At 38.8% G+C, this 20,581-nt stretch overlaps 1 long non-coding RNA gene across 1 annotated transcript; it reads right to left on the bottom strand.

Moving 5' to 3' along the window:
• Positions 1–559: 559 nt before the first annotated feature.
• LOC147150632 (uncharacterized) lies at positions 560–9,292 on the bottom strand. The gene is made up of 4 exons (XR_015086228.1): positions 9,146–9,292; positions 2,131–2,277; positions 1,292–1,377; positions 560–1,032 (listed from the first exon to the last, which is right to left on the bottom strand). It is a non-coding gene; the product is annotated as an uncharacterized LOC147150632 (long non-coding RNA).
• Positions 9,293–20,581: the final 11,289 nt, after the last annotated feature.

Raw genomic sequence — 20,581 nt, 5'->3', positions numbered from 1 at the left:
TGCGTTGTGAGGAAGCAGGTCTTAGATAAATTAAGTTAAGTTAACTAATATATTTTTAGTTTGCAGTACTCAATTTAACTTAAATTAATTAGTATCACAAACGTATTTATTCTGAGTTTGCTTTAGTCAGTTAACATTCATCATCATCATCATCTTCCAAACCGCTTATCCTATATAGGGTCGCGGGAAGTTGCTGGAGCCTATCCCAGCCGTCAATGGGCGAAGGCAGACTACACCCCGAACTGGTCGCCAGCCAGTCGCAGGGCACACATAGACACTGTCACTGAGTGGGAATCGATCCCACGCTGCCCGCACACAACTCAGGCGTGTGTACCACTACACTATCAGCGGACCTCAGTTAACATTGTATTTATCAATTTATTTTGGTAACTTTAAATTTGTGGATTGTGAAAGCTTAATTCTCTTTAGTTTTACTCATACAGGTCAATTTAACTTATTTTTTTACCTACTACAATATACAATAGGCTGATTAAAGAAATTAAAGAAAATCTGATCATTATACCTGTAGTGAGCCCCAAAAAACAATGAATGCAGAACACTCAGTGTATTAACCATTAACATTTATTTGCAGTGTATTTGTTTCATGTTTGTTAAATAGCGCTCATAAAATGAACAAAATAATTCAGTCTATTTGTTTCATGTTGTTAAATGAACAGCAGTCATAAAATTAACATAGAATACATCACTGTCTCACAAACACCAGCTTGTTCTGCAGTGTGATTAATTTGGGAGGGAGGTTTTTCTTTCCCAAGCCAAGCATCACTGCCTGAATGAATCGAAATGTGTTTCGCATGGACTTCGGGTAGTCTAAATTAAGGGCGAACATGAGTTCAAACAGAAGACAGACTGCCTGGGAAAAGTCTCTGATATTCTCCATAACAGTACGTCCCACCCAAGTATGATAGCAGTGGAGATGGGCTGGAGGTGCACTCCATTTGGCTGCTGAGCATCTTCAATTACATTCAGAACCCCAAATGTGACTGAGGCAAGTGCTTCTTCTTTCGCTGTGTCCTGCAAAAAAGCACACAGGACTAGTTATTGAATGTGGTCTTCTTGTGGAGGAGGAATGGAGGGAAATTGCTAAGATTTTAAAGTTGAACTAATTTTAAAGATTTTATATAAAGTACTCCTGGTTGACAATGTCTTTTTTAGTTCATCCAAGGGGATTTTTTTTTAACTGTGTTGGGGAAAATAATTATAATTTAAATGAAATATGAAATACATAAACATGATTTGCCAATAAACTGATATCAATGTTTCTTTTACTTACGAGGCAAGTATTGTAAACTTCAGTGGAGTGAGGAGAATTGGCAGGCCTTTGAGGACAACTGTCTGAAGTGCTGTCACATCAGGCGACTGAAATTACAAATAGAACAGATACAAATCAAGAACTTTGTAGCATTTTGCTAATTTAGGATAATATGCGTTGTGTCCTGTATTTATTGACTTACTGTATTAGGTCCCAACACTTGAGTGATATGCAAAGTACGTGAAACAGGCCTATGGTAATGAACCTTCCACAAACGCAACATTAATCAGAATGCCTTGTTTCAACTAGTGGGTCTGCATAGAACATCCATCCTTCCATCCATTATCGATACCGCTTGTCCTCACAAGGGGTCGCGGGGCGTGCTGGAGCCTATCCCAGCTGTCTTCGGGCAGTAGGCGGGGGACACCCTGAATTGGTTGCCAGCCAATCGCAGGGCACACAGAGACAAACAAACATCCGCACTCACAGTCACACCTAGGGGCAATTTAGAGTGATCAATTAACCTGCCATGCATGTTTTTGGAATGTGGGAGGAAACCGGAGTACCCGGAGAAAACCCACGCAGGCACGGGGAGAACATGCAAACTCCACACAGGGAGGCCGGAGACAGGATCGAACCCACAACCTCTGAACTGTGAGGTGGACGTGCTAACCAGTCGACCACCGTGTCGCCCTGCATAGAACATATTCTTGAAAAAAAAATGGGTGGACTTCCCCTTTAAGATTGAGATTGATACGACAAAGGTAATGTCAAAGTAAATAAGTACATTTGTTTTAGCTGCATATTTTTCATCAATATGTACAATCATGAGGTCGCTGATGGTGTAATGGTACACTTACCTGAGTTGTGTGCCGGCAACGTGAGATCGGTTCCCACTCAGTGACTGTGTCTGTGTGTGCCCCGCGACTGGCTGGCGACCAGTTTAGGGTGTACTCTGCCTTTTGCCCATTGTCAGCTAGGATAGGCTCCAGCTCCTCCCCGCGACCCTGTACAGGATAAGCGGTGTGGAAGATGACACACATGACATGATGTGCAATCATTTTTTCAACAGCCCCCCCCCCCCCCCCCAAAAAAAAATGAAATGAATGAATTTTAGATACCAAATTACAATGTATAGTGTCTTTGTTTGTCAACCTTCAAGCGCCATGATTAAAAAAAAACAACATTTTTTATATCATCGATTCCCGCTCAGTGACGGTGTCTGTGTGTGCCCTGCGACTGGCTGGTGACCAGTTCGGGGTGTAGTCTGCCTTCGCCCGTTGACGGCTGGGATAGGCTCCAGCACCTCCCCGCAACCCTGTATAGTATAAGCGTAAGATGACACCTGACACATTTTTGATATCATGAATTCAAAAGGCTGCAACTTTTGAAACTTTAAAGTGGTGACAGATAAAACTATTCCAGAAATCTGGAGATGGATATTGATTGATCACTTTCAAAGATTTTGTGGGCACATTTGGTTGATTTGTGACGAGGCTCCACAATTCACCCTACTGTGCAAATACAGCAAATCAGCGAGCTCAGACAATGTGAGGTGCCTGTTAATAGCCGACATGTTTAAGCGTCAGATTCAATCGATCCCATTTCCCACACAAAACCAACCAGAGTAACTGACGCTGCTCTTAAAAGGGAAAACCACAAATATTTACAACGAAAACAGCGTTTAATTCAGCGACGTACTTCTCGCAAAATAGTGCGACTTTTGGCAGCAAAGGGGCGGACAAGCATTGAGCAGTCTTAGTTCGGAGAAGCCAAGCTATCAAGTTAAATGAATACTCCAACGGTTAATTGGAATTTCGCAATTATTTTCACAATGATAAAACATTAACGGTAGCTTGTGTGTGCCTGTCCATACAGTGTTTGCGACAAAGTGACTTTTGTGGAGTCCGGCGGCATTATTGCTGAGTACATCATTTATTTATGCCACTTAAGCCCTTGGCGGTGACACACACTAACGTGAAACCACAACAACAACAAGAGCAACAACAACACCTTGGCGGTTCATAAAATACTTTACTTATCAAGTAACACTGGTTCAGACGAAAGGGTCCGCTTCCAGTTTACAGGTTCCATTAAATTCCACCGTGGCGTGTTCGAAATGGTGCAGGTCTGTGCATGTCTGGAAGAACCCGCAAAGGACCCTGCAGCAGCAGCAGGTAGCTAATTGTCTTTGTTTAGGGACAAGCGAATTAGTGACACATGTATGTCCAAACAGGCCCATGTTTCACACTGAGTAAGTATCAATATGAAACATTATCCATCCATCCATTATCTATACCGCTTGTCCTCACGTGCTGGAGCCTATACCAGCTGTCTTCGGGCAGTAGGCGGGGGACACCCTGAATTTGTCCTCACGTGCTGGAGCCTATACCAGCTGTCTTCGGGCAGTAGGCGGGGGACACCCTGAATTGGTTGCCAGCCAATCGTAGGGCACACAGAGACAAACAAACATCCGCACTCACAATTACACATAGGGGCAATTTAGAGTGTCCAATAAAATTACCATGCATGTTTTTGGAATATGGGAGGAAACCGGAGTTCCTGGAGAAAACCCACGCAGGCACGGGGAGAACATGCAAAGTCCACACAGGGAGGCTGGAGCCGGGATCGAACCCACGACCTCTGAACTGTGAGGCGGGCTTGCTAACCAGCTGACCACCGTGCCGCCCGAGCGACATATCAACATTACCTTAATTTTTTCACACATAAATCGATTTAAAATGAAATATAAATGTTATATATTCAGGGAATACAGAGGTAACGCGAGTGGGAGAGAGTAACTAGGTGTTTAGGAGTATTGCTGATTTGTACTTCAATAATTATGTTTGCTATGAGTTTGGTTCGGGTGTTTTGTTATTTTTGGCTGATGGGTTCCGGACCTTGTCTAAATGGATTTATAATGATGCTATATATCTGATGTATTTATATACCTTTGAAGTATTTGTTGTATGTAGGGGTTAATTTTTGTTAATATCTTTAGTAATTTTTACCATATGAAGAATAGAGATATAAATTAAGAAAAAATGGAGAAGGGGTGGAATTTAATTAGCCTTAGACTTCTTCCCACTCTCTTTTGAGCATGGAAGACTTTTTAAGTGTGCTTTGGCTAATATTTGCTTGTTGTTGTTATTACCATTATTTTGATCTTTATTTCTAATTGTTTTTAGCAGTAACTGTTGTTATTATATTTTTTATACTTATCTTCCTTCTCTTTTGCTCGATGTCAGGGCGTCTAGTACCTATTGACAGAAATCTTTATACAATCAAAGGCTCGATGTTATGTTACGTACATATGTTATGTTACGATACGAATGCGTTGCATTGCGTTACGTTACGGTTAAGGTTTTGTTTTGTCTCATGACAATCTTATGGTGCCAGACTTTCTCAGACGAGGACAACGAATGAATGTCCCCTGAGAGCTCATAGCTCATGTTAATTGATAGACAGAAACAAGGGACATTTTGGCGGGAGATATTCACCACATGAAACATTATAAAATACTTTTGTCTCTGTGTTTATTTAATTCCTGTTCAAGAATTTATAATATAACATCATTCTTCAATGTTAAACAATGCTTATATAAACAATCTAAGTTTTTTTTTCAAAATTGTTTAAATATGAATTAATATGAAATGAAATAAATGTGCTTTGACCCCAAAAAGTTTGCAAAACACTGGATTAAAAGCTCAAAAAGGCCAGAAAAAAAGAATTTCCATGTGAAACTCAACAGTTGATTCTTGTTCTGAGAAATTAAGTTCATGCGAGAAACTGCCAAGAAACTGATGATGATCCTAAAAAAAAAAAGGAAATTTCTTGGTGACCCCAAACTTATGAAAGGTAGTATATACATATGTACATTAAGTTAAACATACATCAAGTGTGGGTGTGTGGATAGATAAATATACACACAAAAATACAAAATTTGAACAAAATATTAGATGAAAATACACAGTAGAAATGAAATACCCCAAATCCTACATAAATAAGATTTTATATATATATATATATATATATATATATATATATATATATATATATATATATATATATATATATATATATATATATATATATATATATATATATATATATAATATACATACATATTATTTTGTAATATATGTATATGTGATTGCACAAGGGTTTTATAATATCCTTGAGCCTTCTGACGCAATGGACAAACACCTTGTACCTTTAGAATACTGTCGTGATAGTTGCTGGAAATAGGCCTCTATACACCTATGTAGATATTGCGCCAAAAACCAGACATTTGCAGCTAGAATTGTCATTTCATGAGTGTTTTTCCGATTAGTTTAAAGTTATCTTCGTTTAAAAAAAACAAAAAAAAACAGCTTTCTTTAAAAAATAAGGACATTTCTTGCTGACGCCAAACTTTTGAACGGTAGTGTATATATATCCATCCATCCATTATCCTAACCGCTTATCCTCACATGGGTCGCCGGCGTGTATGCCTATCTGTCTTTACTTATCTAACATTAAAACATGTGTTACTTGCCATTTAAACATTTCCTGAACTGATAGTTCTTTCTACAGTATTTTGTTTTCACCCTTCAAAACCTTACATAGGTACATAGGGAGAAGTTATTTAAATGAAGATGTAGATGATATTTGATTGTTGGGTCTCCAACAAAGACTTTTGACATTACAATTTTTGAATCATGCAGACTTGAAGTGAGCAGTCAAAGAAAACGTGTTTGTGGGTGAGGGTGGGTGAGGGTCCTGGTCAGGGACACAATATAATTCTACCTTTACACAATGATCATGTCAGGCTAACCGTGAAATTAACAGAAAAAAATCAATAACGATAATTTGACAATATTCTACAAAAAATCACATACACATATATTTTAATATTTTTTCATTTTCCGTCGACAGAAGTGATAAAATGGCCTCTGTGATGATAAAAAATTGATGCATTTTACAACTTAACTAATATTCAAGAAACAAAATATCAATCAGAATGCCTTGTTTTAACTCGGGGGCCTGCATAGAACACATTCTGGAAAAAATATGTTTGGGTTGACTTCCCCATCAATTGAAAAAACAAGCACTGGATTCAACTCACGCAAACAGCCCCCAGTCCTTTCAAACAAACACGCACGCGCACACACATGATCGGGCGACTTGTTGCTCAAGCTCCGCTTGGTTTTAGAGTGACTAAAAAGATTATTACTCGCTGCTTTATTAAAATTCTGTTGTGGGTATATTTTAATGTAAATTGTCAGATAAATGAATGAGAAACCGTAGGTGGACCACTGAGATTGTCCCGTGTGGCTCTCGCGCTGCTTGTGTAGTGTTGTTATAAAATACATACATATTATTTTGTATTAATTGAGATACTATTAAATGGAATGTATAAAAAGTAATCTTTTATATGTCACTTCCTATTGGTAGGTGGCTTTCCCAATCTCCTAAATTTCAATTTATGAATTTTTTTTTTAGATTTTTGCCAATTTAAAAAATACTTTACTTTAATAGAACATTTTGGTTGCTTTTAAATGTATGGTGAAAGATTTACATTGATTTTGTAGGTTTTATTTTTTTCAAATTCGAAGTTTTTATGTAAAAAAAACTCTGCCAACTTTGCATGTCACCACCGAAACGCAAAGAGTATTTGTCTGTAGGCAGGGCTTGGTTTTAGCCACATCCCAAGAAATTTCACCAGTAAGAGACATTACCTTCATGTTCATCACTGGGCACATGGCGAGTAATTAGTTGGCAGCATTATTAAGTTATGTGCCCTCCAAAGTCAGAAAATCAGCATGTAGTCTTAAGGACCGTCACTACCGAACATCTAATTTCGGCAATAAAATGAGCACTTATGATTTTAATGTTTTCTATCTCTGTACACGTGCTCAAAACTGTTTGTGGTAGCCACGTTGTGCCTAGCATTGTTGAGTATTGTCAACAACTATCATAAAACGTCACTACCGAAACGGTCACTACCGAAACATACAGATAAGTTTCAGTTGTGACATAATGGTTTCGGTAGTGACAATATGATGTTTATTTTTGAATAAAGTAAGTTTTAAATAATACAATACATAGATACATATGTAATACATAGATCCTTCTGATTTTAACTATATTCGATTCCATATTTTATGTTAATTTGAAGGGAAAAATAAAACCGAAACAGTCACTACCGAAACATACAGAAAGGTTTCGGTTGTGACATAATGGTTTCCGTATGACAATATGATGTTTATTTTTTAATAAAGTACGTTTTAAATAATATAATACATAGATACATATGTCATACATAGATCTCTCTGATTTCAACAATATTCTATTTCATATTTTATCTTAATTTGAAGGAGAAAACACCAAAATGCCAAAAAGCCTAGCAGAGACAGAGTACAGGTGAAGGGTTACAATGACACAGGGAAATCCAAAGAATATTTGATAAAGGAAAGAGAAAGAAATAAGAGATGGAAGGAAGAAGGAAAGCTGAAGTCTACCAATGAATTATCCAGCAGAGAGTAAAGCAAAGTCGGAAGAGCATGGAGGAAAAGACAAGACCACCGGATGTCTCTCAAAAAACAGAGAGAGATTGAACATACATACAGGGAAATGTGGGTTGTAAAAATGTTTGTCATTCCAATTAAATTTTCATTTGGAAGGTGAAACCACAGTTTTTCAATGATGAATATTATTTATGTAGGATTTGGGGTATTTCATTTCTACTGTGTATTTTGAGCGGTCCAGCGTGTACCCTGCTTTTGCCCTAAATCAGCTGCGATCAACTCCAACCCCCTGTGACCTTGAGTACAGCACAAAGCAGTAGAAAATGGAAACAATAATGTTTCATTAGATATAATACGGGCGGCACGGTGGTCGACTGGTTAGCACGTCCGCCTCACAGTTCAGAGGTCGTGGGTTCGATCCTGGCTCCGGCCTCCCTGTGTGGAGTTTGCATGTTCTCCCCGTGCCTGCGTGGGTTTTCTCCGGGTACTCCGGTTTCCTCCCACATTCCAAAAACATGCATGGTAAGTTGATTGGACTCTCTAAATTGCCCCTAAGTGTGATTGTGAGTGCGGATGTTTGTCTTTGTGTGCCCTGTGATTGGCTGGCAACCAATTCAGGGTGTCCCCCGCCTACTACCAGAAGACAGCTGGGATAGGCTCCAGCACGCCCCGCGACCCTTGTGAGGATAAGCGGTACGATGATGGATGGATAGTTATAATACACGTTAAAAGTTAAAATGTAGCAAAACTAGTTAAGTGATTACAATGCTACCCTCACACAAAGTATTACTGCAACAGCAGCAACAATATGGTCACTACTGAAATGTTGCAGTCACTACCAAAAAAACAGATGTTTTAACAAAAATAAAAAGTATTGAATAATCAACCAACAATTTTTGATGATTGTTGTGGGTATGTTTGTTTTAATCAATGCTGACTTTTGAAGTCAATATGATCAACTTTCTACATTTTACAATGAAAAATAGCATATAGATTCAGATTTATTTCGGAAAAAGTCATATTAAATTCTGTTAAAAACGATTTTTTATTGGTTTTGATGTCAAAACCATATACTAATTTAAATTAAATTACAGAATAGAAATGATTCTACTAGCCGATTCATATTTTTTTACATTCCCCCTTCTACATAGTATTTTTATAAATGAATTTGTATGGTTTAGAAATCAATTTAAATGATTTTTAACAGAATTTAATATCACCTGTCCACTTCATCATTGAAAAACTGTGGTTTCACCTTCCAAATGAAAATTTAATTGGAATGACAAACATTTTTGTAACACCCCCCCCCCCCCAGTTTCTGCTAAACAACTATAAAGGTGCATAATGGAAAAAAAGGAAAGCTTACCTTAACAGATGGCTTCGTTGCAAAGAACAAATTACTCTTTAGCATTGCATGTCGTGACTGGTTGTTCCTTGATGTATGTGTTGCTATGCAGCTGCTATGGTCCGTTTATTCTTTGTCCTTTATTACGTCATATAGGCCTGATGTCTTAGTTTATTAGCTTGAGTTATTCAGTGACGCCTTGTTAGTAGGTTAAACTTTCTTCCAGTCAGAATTCCTCCAGTCTCTGCTCTCTGTAGTTACTTTGTATTTTCATTGATAAACACGTTTACTTTTCAATGTCCGTGTCACGTCTGCTATTGGGTCCAAATCCGGCTCCTCATGTGACATTGCAATTAAATGTTTTGCAATTAACATTTGCAAACTACAAAAACATGAAATGTACGTATACAGGAAAGGCGCATCTCTCAAGGTAGAGTCCGCTTTAAAAGCATAAGAAAACAATAGAAACAGAAAAAAATCTTTTTTTTTTTCATCTTAAAGTGATAGGTTCAAAGATTGCTGTAAAAATTAACAAAATCTATTCAACAATTTAGTTTCTCGCACAGTGCTGCAAGCAGGGCAGATTTGAACATGCCCCTGTCACTTTCTCGGAAGGCTCGATTAGACTTTGGCGCTGGTATCTGACCACCTTCATTATGTGTATGGGTGCTATGTGGCGAGGAAGCCCGGCAAAACATCTCCATCTCTCTGTATTTTAAGAGACATCCAGTGGTCTTGTCTTTTCCTCCATGCTCTTCTGACTTTCCTTTGCTCTCTGCTGGATAATTCATTGGTAGACTTCAGCTTTCCTTCTTCCTTCCATCTCTTCCATCTTCCACCATTTCTTTCTCTTTTCCTTTTTTAAATATTCTTTGGATTTCACTGGGTCATTCTAACCCTTCGCCTGTACTCTGTCTCTGCTAGGCATTTTGGTGTTTTTCCCTTCAAATTAAGATCAAATATGAAACAGAATATTGTTAAAATCAGAAAGATCTATGGATGACACATGTATCTATGTATTATATTTTTTAAAACTTAGTTTATTCAAAAATAAACATCATATTGTCACTACCGAAACCATTATGTCACAACTGAAACTTATCTGTATGTTTCGGTAGTGACCGTTTCGGTAGTGACCGTTTCGGTAGTGACGTTTTATGATAGTTGTTGACAATACTCAACAATGCTAGGCACAACGTGGCTACCACAGACAGTTTTGAGCACGTGTACAGTGATAGAAAACATTAAAAGCAAAAGTGCTCATTTTATTGCCGAAATAAAAGGTTTTGGTAGTGACTGTGTCGGTAATGACTGTGTCGGTAGTGACGTTTTATGATAGTAGTTAACATTGCTCAACAATGCTAGGCACACACAGTTTTGAGCATGTGTACAGAGATAGAAAACACAACACACTGCATTTAGCATCAAAATCAAAAGTGCTCATTTTATTGCAGAAATTAGGTGTTTGGTTGGCTACTGGCAGGTACTTCTGGATGCATCCAGTCGGCCCTACACTGTGTTCCGGACACCTGCTGGCCTCTTCCAATTCACTGTGATGCCTTTTGGTCTCCATGGAGCACCCGCCACTTTCCAGAGGCTGATGGACCGTGTCCTGCAGGGGTGTGAGGACTGCGGTGCTGCCTATTTGGACGATGTGGTCACCTGGGAGCAGCACCTGCAGCATCTGGGGCGGGTCCTTGACCTTATCCAGAAGGCGGAACTGACACTAAATCCCGGCAAGTGTCAGTGGGCAAGAGAGGAGGCGAGATACCTGGGCTACCAGCTTGGGCAAGGTGAGGTTCGACCACAGGTGGACAAAGTTGAGACAATCCACAGCTGCCCACACCCTCGTACAAAGAAGGAGGTGAGATCCTTCTTGGGCTTGGCTGATGATACAGGAGATTTGGATTGGCTCTATGAAGGACCACAACAGTCGTCTCACCCGCTGGTACCTCTCCCTTCAGCCGTTCAGGTTCCAAATCCGACATCGTGCTGGCAGGTCCAATGTTGCGGCAGATTACCTGTCAAGGTTGCCGCACATCAGATAAAGTGAAGGAGCGCTGTTGAACTCCGTCACTCCCTCACTGGTGCGCTGTTGTTAGCTGGGGGGTGCAGCTGATGAACGCGCATCGGCCGTTGTGTTGCCGTGGAGCCACGCTCCATTGTGACTGTTCCCCGCGACCCGTGCAGGAGTCTCGCGGTCATTCATATTACAAAGACTGTTTCACTGTTGCTTGGACTTTTGGTGACCCCCACTGCTGGTGTCGGGAGTGCACACTCGACACTCGCTCGACGCACACACGCTCATACACGTCAGATACTCACCTGCATGCTGCCGCATCGGTTGGACACTGGACCAAACCAAGGCACTTCCTTATTGTGCCCTAAATGGTGATCGGTGGCAGAGGAGGACGTCACCTGACTATGGTGTTATGACCCACGTTGTGTTGTGGCCGTTTTAAGTTGTGTGTGTGGGTACGCTCCCCTGCTCTGCCCTGATTGGTGGCCTTCTTCACCAGTTTAGCCATCCAATCAGAGCAGGGGAGAGTAACCAATTTAGTTAGACCAATTTAATATAGACATAAATGATATATAAATAAATAAAGCCAATAAGTTGACATAAAACACTATATACAATTGACACCGGAAAATTTCAGGTCTGATCAAAAGCCAGAGAAAAGAAATGTGTCTTCAAATGGGTTTTAAAAATGGACAGAGAGGGGGCTTGCCTAACAACCAATGGGAGGTCATTCCAGAGGGAAGGACCAGCGACAGAAAAGGCTCGATCCCCTCTGAGGCTCCGCTTGGTCCTCAACACCTCGAGCAACGCCTGGTGCGCAGACCTGAGGCTGTGGGAAGGTGCGTAGGAGTCGAGGAGCTCAGAGAGGTACGCCGGGGCGAGGCCATTTAATGATTTAAAGACAAATAGGAGAATCTTAAATTGAACCCTGAAATGTACTGGGAGTCAGTGAAGGGAGGCCAGAATTGGTGTTATGTGCTCGATCTTCCGAGCTCCAGTTCTCTCCATGTTGCCATTGATGAACATGAAGGCAATGTCTCTTACTGGTGAAATTTCTGGGGATGTGGCTAAAACCAAGCCCTGCCTACAGACAAATACTCTTTGCATTTCGGTAGTGACGTGAAAAGTTGGGATAGTTTTTTTACATAAAAACTTCTAATTTGAAAAAAATTGACAAAACCAATGTAAAGATTTCACTTAAAAGCAACCTAAATGTTGCGAAAGGTACAGCGTCAATCAAAATGGCGGTTAGCAACATCAACTAGCAGTCCATGTGCACACAGAAAATCCGCGCCGATAATTGGAACCGTGATTGAGGCAACAATAAAGTTCCATTGGAAATCACGTCAGGGTCACCAATGTGGCAGTATAAAGAACACACACGACTGACTGGTTAACGTCTTTATTCCTTGACTGCCAACAATTGACTTGTAGACAATTCAATATTGCGCCACAAAAAAAACATTCATAAGAACACGCTCCGAACTGTATGCCTGTTGGATGAGAGACAAGGTCCTAAAGTCCCCCACAAAACTATTTTTTTAATACATTTAATTCTTTTTCTACAGTCTCCAGAAGCTGCTCAAGGTTTTCTCCAGAGCAGTACAAAGTTGTATCATCAGCATATAGAACTTTTTTTTAAACTTTAGAAACACAGCAGAATTAAAATAGAGTATAAATAGTTTAGGGCCAAGCACTGACCCTTGAGGGACCCCATGAGTTATCTTCAACTCGTTTGATTTTAAATTGTTAAACTGTACATACTGTGTCCTGTCATTTAGATAGCTTTGAACCCATTTTTTGCCAAACCTCTTATACCATACCTCCCTAATTTTTCCATTAATATATTGTGATATGTTGTATCAAAAGCTTTTTTTAGCTCAATGAAAACACCAACAGTTAAGTCTTTTTTATCTATACTGGTTGCGATTTCTTCCACAAGTTTTTTTTACTGCCATAGTTGTGGTCCTTTTTTCTGTACAACCATACTGGTTTTCGCTTAAAAGATTGTATTTTGTAATAAAATGTTCAAGTCTATGTGAAAATAGTTTTTCCAGAATTTTTAAAAATTGTGGTAGTAACGATATTGGTCCATAATTAGTAAATAAGTGTTTGTCTCCACTCTTATAAATCGGAATAACTTTTGCTGTTTTCATTTTTGATGGGAAGACACCAGTTTCAAATGACAGGTTACAAATATATGTCAAAGGTTGCACAACATGTTTTATAATACATACTTTTAATTAATGCCATATCAATATTAAAACTTTGTGGACTTTTTGTTTTTTAGTGTTTTAACAATATTCAATATTTCTATATCATTTACAGCATTTAGGGACATAGTGGCAGAATTATTCTGAGTATATTTATCTATTTCATATTTATTATTATTTGACTCTGGAATTTCTTTTGCTAGTACCAACATGAATAAAATATTCATTAAATTCATGAATTATATCTGTTACTTTATCAATGACAATATTATTATTCTTTATAAAATATTCTGAATGGTTATATTTTTTAAAGCCATTTCTTATTATATGATTTAATATTCTCCATGTTTCTTGTGTGTTACTCCTATTCTGTTCTAATAGTGCTTGATAATATTGTCTCTTGCAGGTTTTCATGATGTTTACTAATTTATTTTTATATTTTTTATACTTAAGTAGAGCATCTTTTGTTCTTAAATTAAAAAAATGTTTGTATAGCAGGTTTCTCTTTTTACATGCATTCAGTATGCCCTGTGTCATCCATGGCTTACTCAAGCTTTGACGCTTCCTGGTTACTGTTTTTAATGGACAATGTTTATTGTATAGGGAAACTTAAAATTGAGAGAAATGCTTGGTACGCAAGATTAGGGTATCCTTCGAGTAGATCTGTTCCCAATTTTGATTTTCTAGGTCCATTTTTAAGGTAGTAATGGTAAGTTCGGTTCTAAGTCGTGTTTCTGTATAAATTACTTGTTTTATTTTTTTGTTGAAATAATTTTGAAAAATTGCAAAGACAGGCAAGTGATCACTTATATCATTTAGAAGTAGACCATTTACTATTTCATAGTCAATTTTATTAATGAATATATTATCTGTTAGTGTGGCTGTATCTATAGTTATTCTACTAGGTTTTATAATTACCGGAAGAAGACAATTTCTGTACACTGTGTTAATAAAGTCAATTGTTTTCTGGTGGCCATTTGGATTTAATAAATCAACATTTAGGTCCCCACAAAATAGTCGCAGTTTTTTATCATTAGAACCACTAAACATGTCCGCTAATTTTTTATTGAAAGTGTCAAGGCAGGATCCTGGTGTTCTATAGACACAGTTTATGATTATGCTGGATGATTTTTTAATATGAATCTCAATAGTTAAACACTCCATAATATTTTCCATGGAATAAGTCAAACCTTCAATTATATTACATCTCAGAGTATTGTTAACATAGATTGCGCCACCGCCACCTCTCCTATTCTTTCTATTCATTGTGAACAATTCGTATCCTTCCATTTGCATATGGCTTATTTTTTCATAATCAAGCCACGTTTCAGATATGGCTATTATTTGGAATGTCTTTATACTATTCGAATATTCTTTAATTTTGGTGAAATTTTTATAGAGGCTTCTGCTGTTAAAATGTATAATTGAGAGAGCATTGTCCATTTTTATGTTTTCATTTACTGATCATCGGTATAATACTCACATCCAATATTAGTATTTGTATAGAAATGGTTATCTGGATCTAGATTATTTTCAGGATTAAAAGTTTTATGTTCAACATATTCAGAAGTTCTTAAATGTATTTCTTCTGTATGTGGATTTGCCATTTTTTGGTGTTAGATTTATTGCTCAGACATGATGTTCAAATAGTCACTCAGCGTTGGCATTGTTAATACTGGACACGTTGCTGCTGTCTTGGCGTGCTAGTACGAGGGTGAATTATAAATTTACTGTAACGTAGATAGGCAATCTCTCCTCTGTTGCGTGCTGCTTTCATTTTTGGGAACAATTCTTTTCTTTTTTGCCGAATGGTTTCTGTAAAGTCCTCATTTATATACTGTATATATTGGAGCCCTTTAAGTTCTTTGCTTTTTGTAAAACCCTTGTTTTATCTTTGTGTTTTTCAAATTTTACAACAATAGGCCTGGGCCTCATCCTCCCAGGTTCTAGTTTCCCTGTACGGTGTCCTCGCTCCACCTCGATCTTTTCTTGCAGCTGAAGTTTTTCCTTAAAAGGTTTTCTTATTTTTTCTTCTGTGTCTGACCATGTCTCCTGTTGTTTCCTCCACTCCATCTATGACCAAGTCGTTTCTCTTTGATTGTCCTTCTAGGTAGTCAATTTTATCAGTTAAGACCAGTAAACTGTCACATACCTTATATATTTCTGTTTGCATATCTTTGCAGTGCTCCATTTTAGTTTCACTTTCTTTAATGTCCTCAACTTCCTTCTGTGTAAACTGTAAACTGGCTTTTACCTCTTGTAGTTCCTTTATTATAAGTAATATTGTGAAGTCGTGTATTGCTTGAGTCCATTATCATTTTGACAAATCCTTTAAAGTGGTCCTGTTGTTGTGAACAATTCTCTTTGCTGTTGTAGTAGTTAGTTTACCTGTCCGCATGTCATGAAATCATCCTCTGGCTTCACCTCTGGCTTCTGCTTTGGTGGCATGTTTTTGATTGAAGTACAGCTGTCCCACCGTTGCTCGCTGGCTCGCTCGTGCTGTCTCACTGTCGGTCGCCGGCCCGCTTTCGCCGTCCCGCCGTCGCCATCCCGCCATCGCTAGTGCTGTCCCGAGAGGTGCTTCAGCTGCGCAGTGAGGCCAGAGACCCCGGGCTAGCAGTTGGTAGTGGGTTTAGCTGTTGGTGGTGGTGGGGATCGCTAGCTCGCTCGTGCAGTCCCGTCGTCGCTCGCTGCCGCACTCGTGCTGTTCCACCATTGCTCGTTGGCTCACTCGTGCTGTCCCGAGAAGTGCTTCAGCTGCGCAGTGAGGCCAAAGTCCCAGGGCTAGCAGTTTGTGGTTGGGCTAGCAGTTGGTGCTGGGGCTAGCAGTTGTTGGTAGTGAGGCTCGCAGTTGTTTGTAGTGGGGCTAGTAGCTGCCGCCACTGAGGCCGGTGAGCCGGGCTCTCAATGGAGCAACTAGTGACAGGGCTGGCAGTTGGTGGTGGGGCTAGCAGTTGGTGGTGGTGGGGCTAGCGGCTAGTGCCGGATCCAGAGGGTCAACCGCCACTTGCCCTCCACTGCTGAGGTCGGTGAACCGGGCTCTCAATGGACTCTCATTTCTGATGCTCGCTGGCTCGCTCGTGCTGTCCCGCCGTCGCTCGCTCGTGCTGTCCCGCCGTCGCTTTATATTTTTGTTGAGTGTATATATATGAAATTGTTTAGGTTTAGTAAATATTTTTTTCAATTCATATTGCATTACTTTACTTTCAGAGAGACTATTCAGAGAGGAGTAGGACTCATGCCTCTGTGTCAGCAAACACAAGTTGAAGTATTGGGGGAAGGAAATCCTTGCCTTTAACCTCTGAGTGGAAGACTTAAATGCACCTGTGAGTTGATATTATGTGCTGGAGTAAAATTCCCATTAAAATTAAGATGGTTCCATTCCAGGTTGTCTACATTTTAATGATAGTATTTGAGATGACAAAAGGAAAAGAACGCATGATTATTTTGTGCTACGAGCCCCCTGGTAATTACACTGCCCCACAATCTCACAGTCATGACATACTAATACATTTGTCAATTTCAAAGCCTTACTGAGATGAGGTTCTCATGATCGAGGTTTTGATGGAAACAAACCCTGTCAATTTTGGTAAATTTATTTTCTTCAAGCAATTTTATCTTGTACAGCAAGGCAAGGTAATGCAGGTTTATTTATATTGCACATTTCATACACAAGGCAATTCAATGTGCTTCACACAAGCAAAGACACAACACCTAAAAGCATTTACAAACATAACAGTTAAGAAGCAAAGCAAAGAAAACAAAAAGTAGCTTACCAAAATTAGTAAAAGAATGTAGAGTGACAACATTTAAACACATTTGTGGAAATGTTTAAAAACATTTTAAAAATAAAGGAAAAAGGAATAAGTCTGTAAAATTATGTTGAGCAGATGTTGAAAACTGACAGTATAATGTCTGAAATCAATGATGCCTTTATATTTTACTGGAAAAAAAATCTGTGCGAGTAATCTAGCACAATTTCAAGAATTTAAGAAAATAGAGGCAACTTTTGCAACAGATTACTCCCAGTTGAAAAAAACAGGGATGTTACCTGTATGAACCACTTAATATTTTGTTTGGACAAAAGAAGTGAAATAATAGTCTCCTCAGTTTTGTCAGTAAAACCTTTGTAATTAATTGATTTAATTGAATTTGAAATTGAATTTAATTGAAGTTAATGTTTACATTAACGTTATTTACTTTAGTTGAAAAACTAAGTAGATTTCTGAGTTGATCTCAAGATGACTTTACGTAAAACATGTATTACATAGTCACATAACATTAACTCAAATAATATCTTTGTTTGAACATCCCAATAATATTGTGAAAAAAAGTTGCCTTGATTTTTTTGTACATGTAAGGTGTGTTCTTCAAAAGTTCATATTGTTTTGGGCTCAAGAGGACAAAAGAAACAATGAGCCAAGTAACCTAAATATTTGAGAGTGAGTTATTATTATTTTTAATGCCTTACAGATTGCCAGTCACTAGTTTTCCTGATAGCTCATCAGATATAAATGTATAGTCTGTGTCTTAAACCTCCATTTAAATGTCTATTGGTGTACAATTAAGACAAAAGCAGTACAATAGCTGTTTGTGACATGATCCCAAGCTGTACTTAGACTTTGTGCTGGTCACATGGCAGCATTCTTCAGCCTTCCTGAGTGAAGCCAAAGCAATGGGCCCTCAACAGGAAACCTATAGCCTTTGCTATCAGGAGTGGCTTCCTTTACATGACAAAAGAGTGGAGTCATAATTTCAGGCAAGGCTTCGCCCATTTCCTGCTCCAGGAGGGAAACACTTGCCTATCCGTTTCCCCCGATGGGCTCCCATCCGTGTGCCTTCTCTGTCTGAGGAGGAGGATGCTGATTCACATGCACAAAATCATTGTTTACATGCAGCCCTGTGTTTTAAGAAAAACGACCAAAGAACATTTCAGTTTTATCACGTCTTAACACTAAATAAAATCTATGTGTACCAATGTCAGAATAACATAAAACTGATGTCCTTTCTGTTTACTTTGTAACACATTGTAATCTGATAAGAGCAACTGATCCTGTTTAAATAATGTATTTCTTTGGCTGATTGAGTGGCATAGCAGCCATTCTACTGTTACAACTAAATTCACAATAAACCATGGCACTATGAGACCACATAGCTCCAAGGTCTCTATCAGTGTGCCCCAATTGTTTTCAGCTCATGCAATAACAGACATTGTGGAATTAATACCACTTCCAATCAAAACTGAGCATTATCCTCATTGTAGGTGCAGAATTTTTGACAGTGTACCTAAGAAGTAGGCCTGCCTACAGTTCTTAACTTCTTTCAGGCCACCTCATTAAAACATTCAGAAATTGTTTTCTCCGTTAGAGCAAGAGCCTTAATATTTTGAAATGGTATGCCATCTGTTGCAATTTTGTAAACTCTTACTCCCAATTGTACTTTCACAAAGCCTCCGGCTTATTCTCAACTCGAGTTTGGAGTCCTTTGATTTTGAGCTCCACCAATGCCCATCATCGGGGGCACTGAAGTGGAAGTGGTTTCTAACCACAGATACCTGGGTGTGCAGCTTGATGAAAAGATCGGATTGGAAGGGTCACATGGATTTTGTGTACCACAAAGGCCAAAACCGACTATGTTCCAAGGAGGCTACGGTCATTTAATATCGGCTCAACCTTGCTTTGGACTGTCTATCATACAGCCAATGCCCTGTTTTTCGCTGTGGTTTGCTGGGGAGAGGATACATGTAAAGCTTATTAAAAAAGCAGGTTTTGTGGCTGGCTTGAAACTCCCAACAGTTCAACAGGTGACCAAGGGAAGGATGCTTTCTAAAATCACATCATCAAGATATGATTATTCCAGCTGATATTAGACAGGTGAATGAACAGGTTTAATGATGTCTACTCTAGTTTTTCTTTGTACTGATATATGTGAATGATAGATGTATGAATGTTGCTCTGTGTGAGCTGCTACAACAGCATAATTTCCTGAAAATAAATGATCAATAAAGTATCTATCTATCTATCTATCTATCTATCTATCTATCTATCTATCTATCTATCTATCTATCTATCTATCTATCTATCTATCTATCTATCTATCTATCTATCTATCTATCTATCTTGACTGGAACAGGCGCTTTATCATCAAGCAGCCGAATTACGCTTGTCAATTTTGTGTGCAATTCGTGGATATGTTGCTTGCAACTGGCGCATCGTCAAACACAAAGTAAGGATGATTCTTCTCATTCTCACATTGTTAAAATACTGAACTATTCTGTTGGTGAAAACAACTGTTTAAATAATGTGTTTGGACTGTCTCATGATCACTGCAAAGCACTGTGATGAGAAATTGGTGCTACAGTATATGCCTGCAAAGCTGGTGGGACCAGTGAAGAAAGTTCATCTTCTGCTGTTATTTCAGGGGATGTGACTGAACTGATGTTCTTCGGTCTTGATACGTTCGGTTTTAGTATTTAAAAAAAAAAAACACCATTCCCTTTCATCACCAGAATATGGAAACTTGGTTGTTTTTCATTAAGTCCTTTCTGAATTCCAAGTCCAGTCTGTCTTTGGCTTACATGTCAGTACAAGTGTGACCTTTGACTTTGTTTGGCCATCATTTATCTTTGGATTTGTCGACAAAAGAGATGATTCACTAGATGCACTTCTACCTACACACTGACAAGTAGAACACAATGCTTCCATGATCATGCCATTTTAACAATGTGTTCCCAGCGACCACCACAGCCCTGTTTGCCTGAAACATGTTGGGTCATGGAATTTTAGCAATTTTTTCGCCTTATTTAACTCTTGCTAAGTTTTATGACAATCTATCACTGTATCTTTGATGGGAGGAAGGGGCTACTAAATCCATGAGGCTGAAAGGCACACTATGGTTCAACCCGCGGTCTACTTGGATGCTAGTATTGCTAACTGTCCCATACTAGCCGAGACGCCCCGTGTATTGGGCTAATTGGCTTGTCCCTTACAGGAACTCAAATGTCCCGTATATTGCTAATACAGCAGACTGCAATCTACAAATCGTAGATCAGATAAAACGGCAATGTCATATCAAGCTTCAATCACTCCTGCTGTTATCCAATCACAGGCATCAAGCATCATCACGTGCGTTGTAGGCCTGCTCTATCCAGCGCAAATGCACAAAATCCTGCAAATAATGGAATATGTTAAGGTGTAGTGTTGTTTGGTCGGTTTGGCAAAGGGA

Source organism: Filicampus tigris, chromosome 3 (genome assembly GCF_054856515.1).
Source record: "Filicampus tigris isolate MCC_2025a chromosome 3, RoL_Ftig_1.0, whole genome shotgun sequence".
NCBI classification, from domain to species: Eukaryota; Metazoa; Chordata; class Actinopteri; order Syngnathiformes; family Syngnathidae; genus Filicampus; species Filicampus tigris.
Note: the sequence above shows the minus strand (reverse complement) of the source record. Positions and strands in the feature narration are given on the sequence as shown.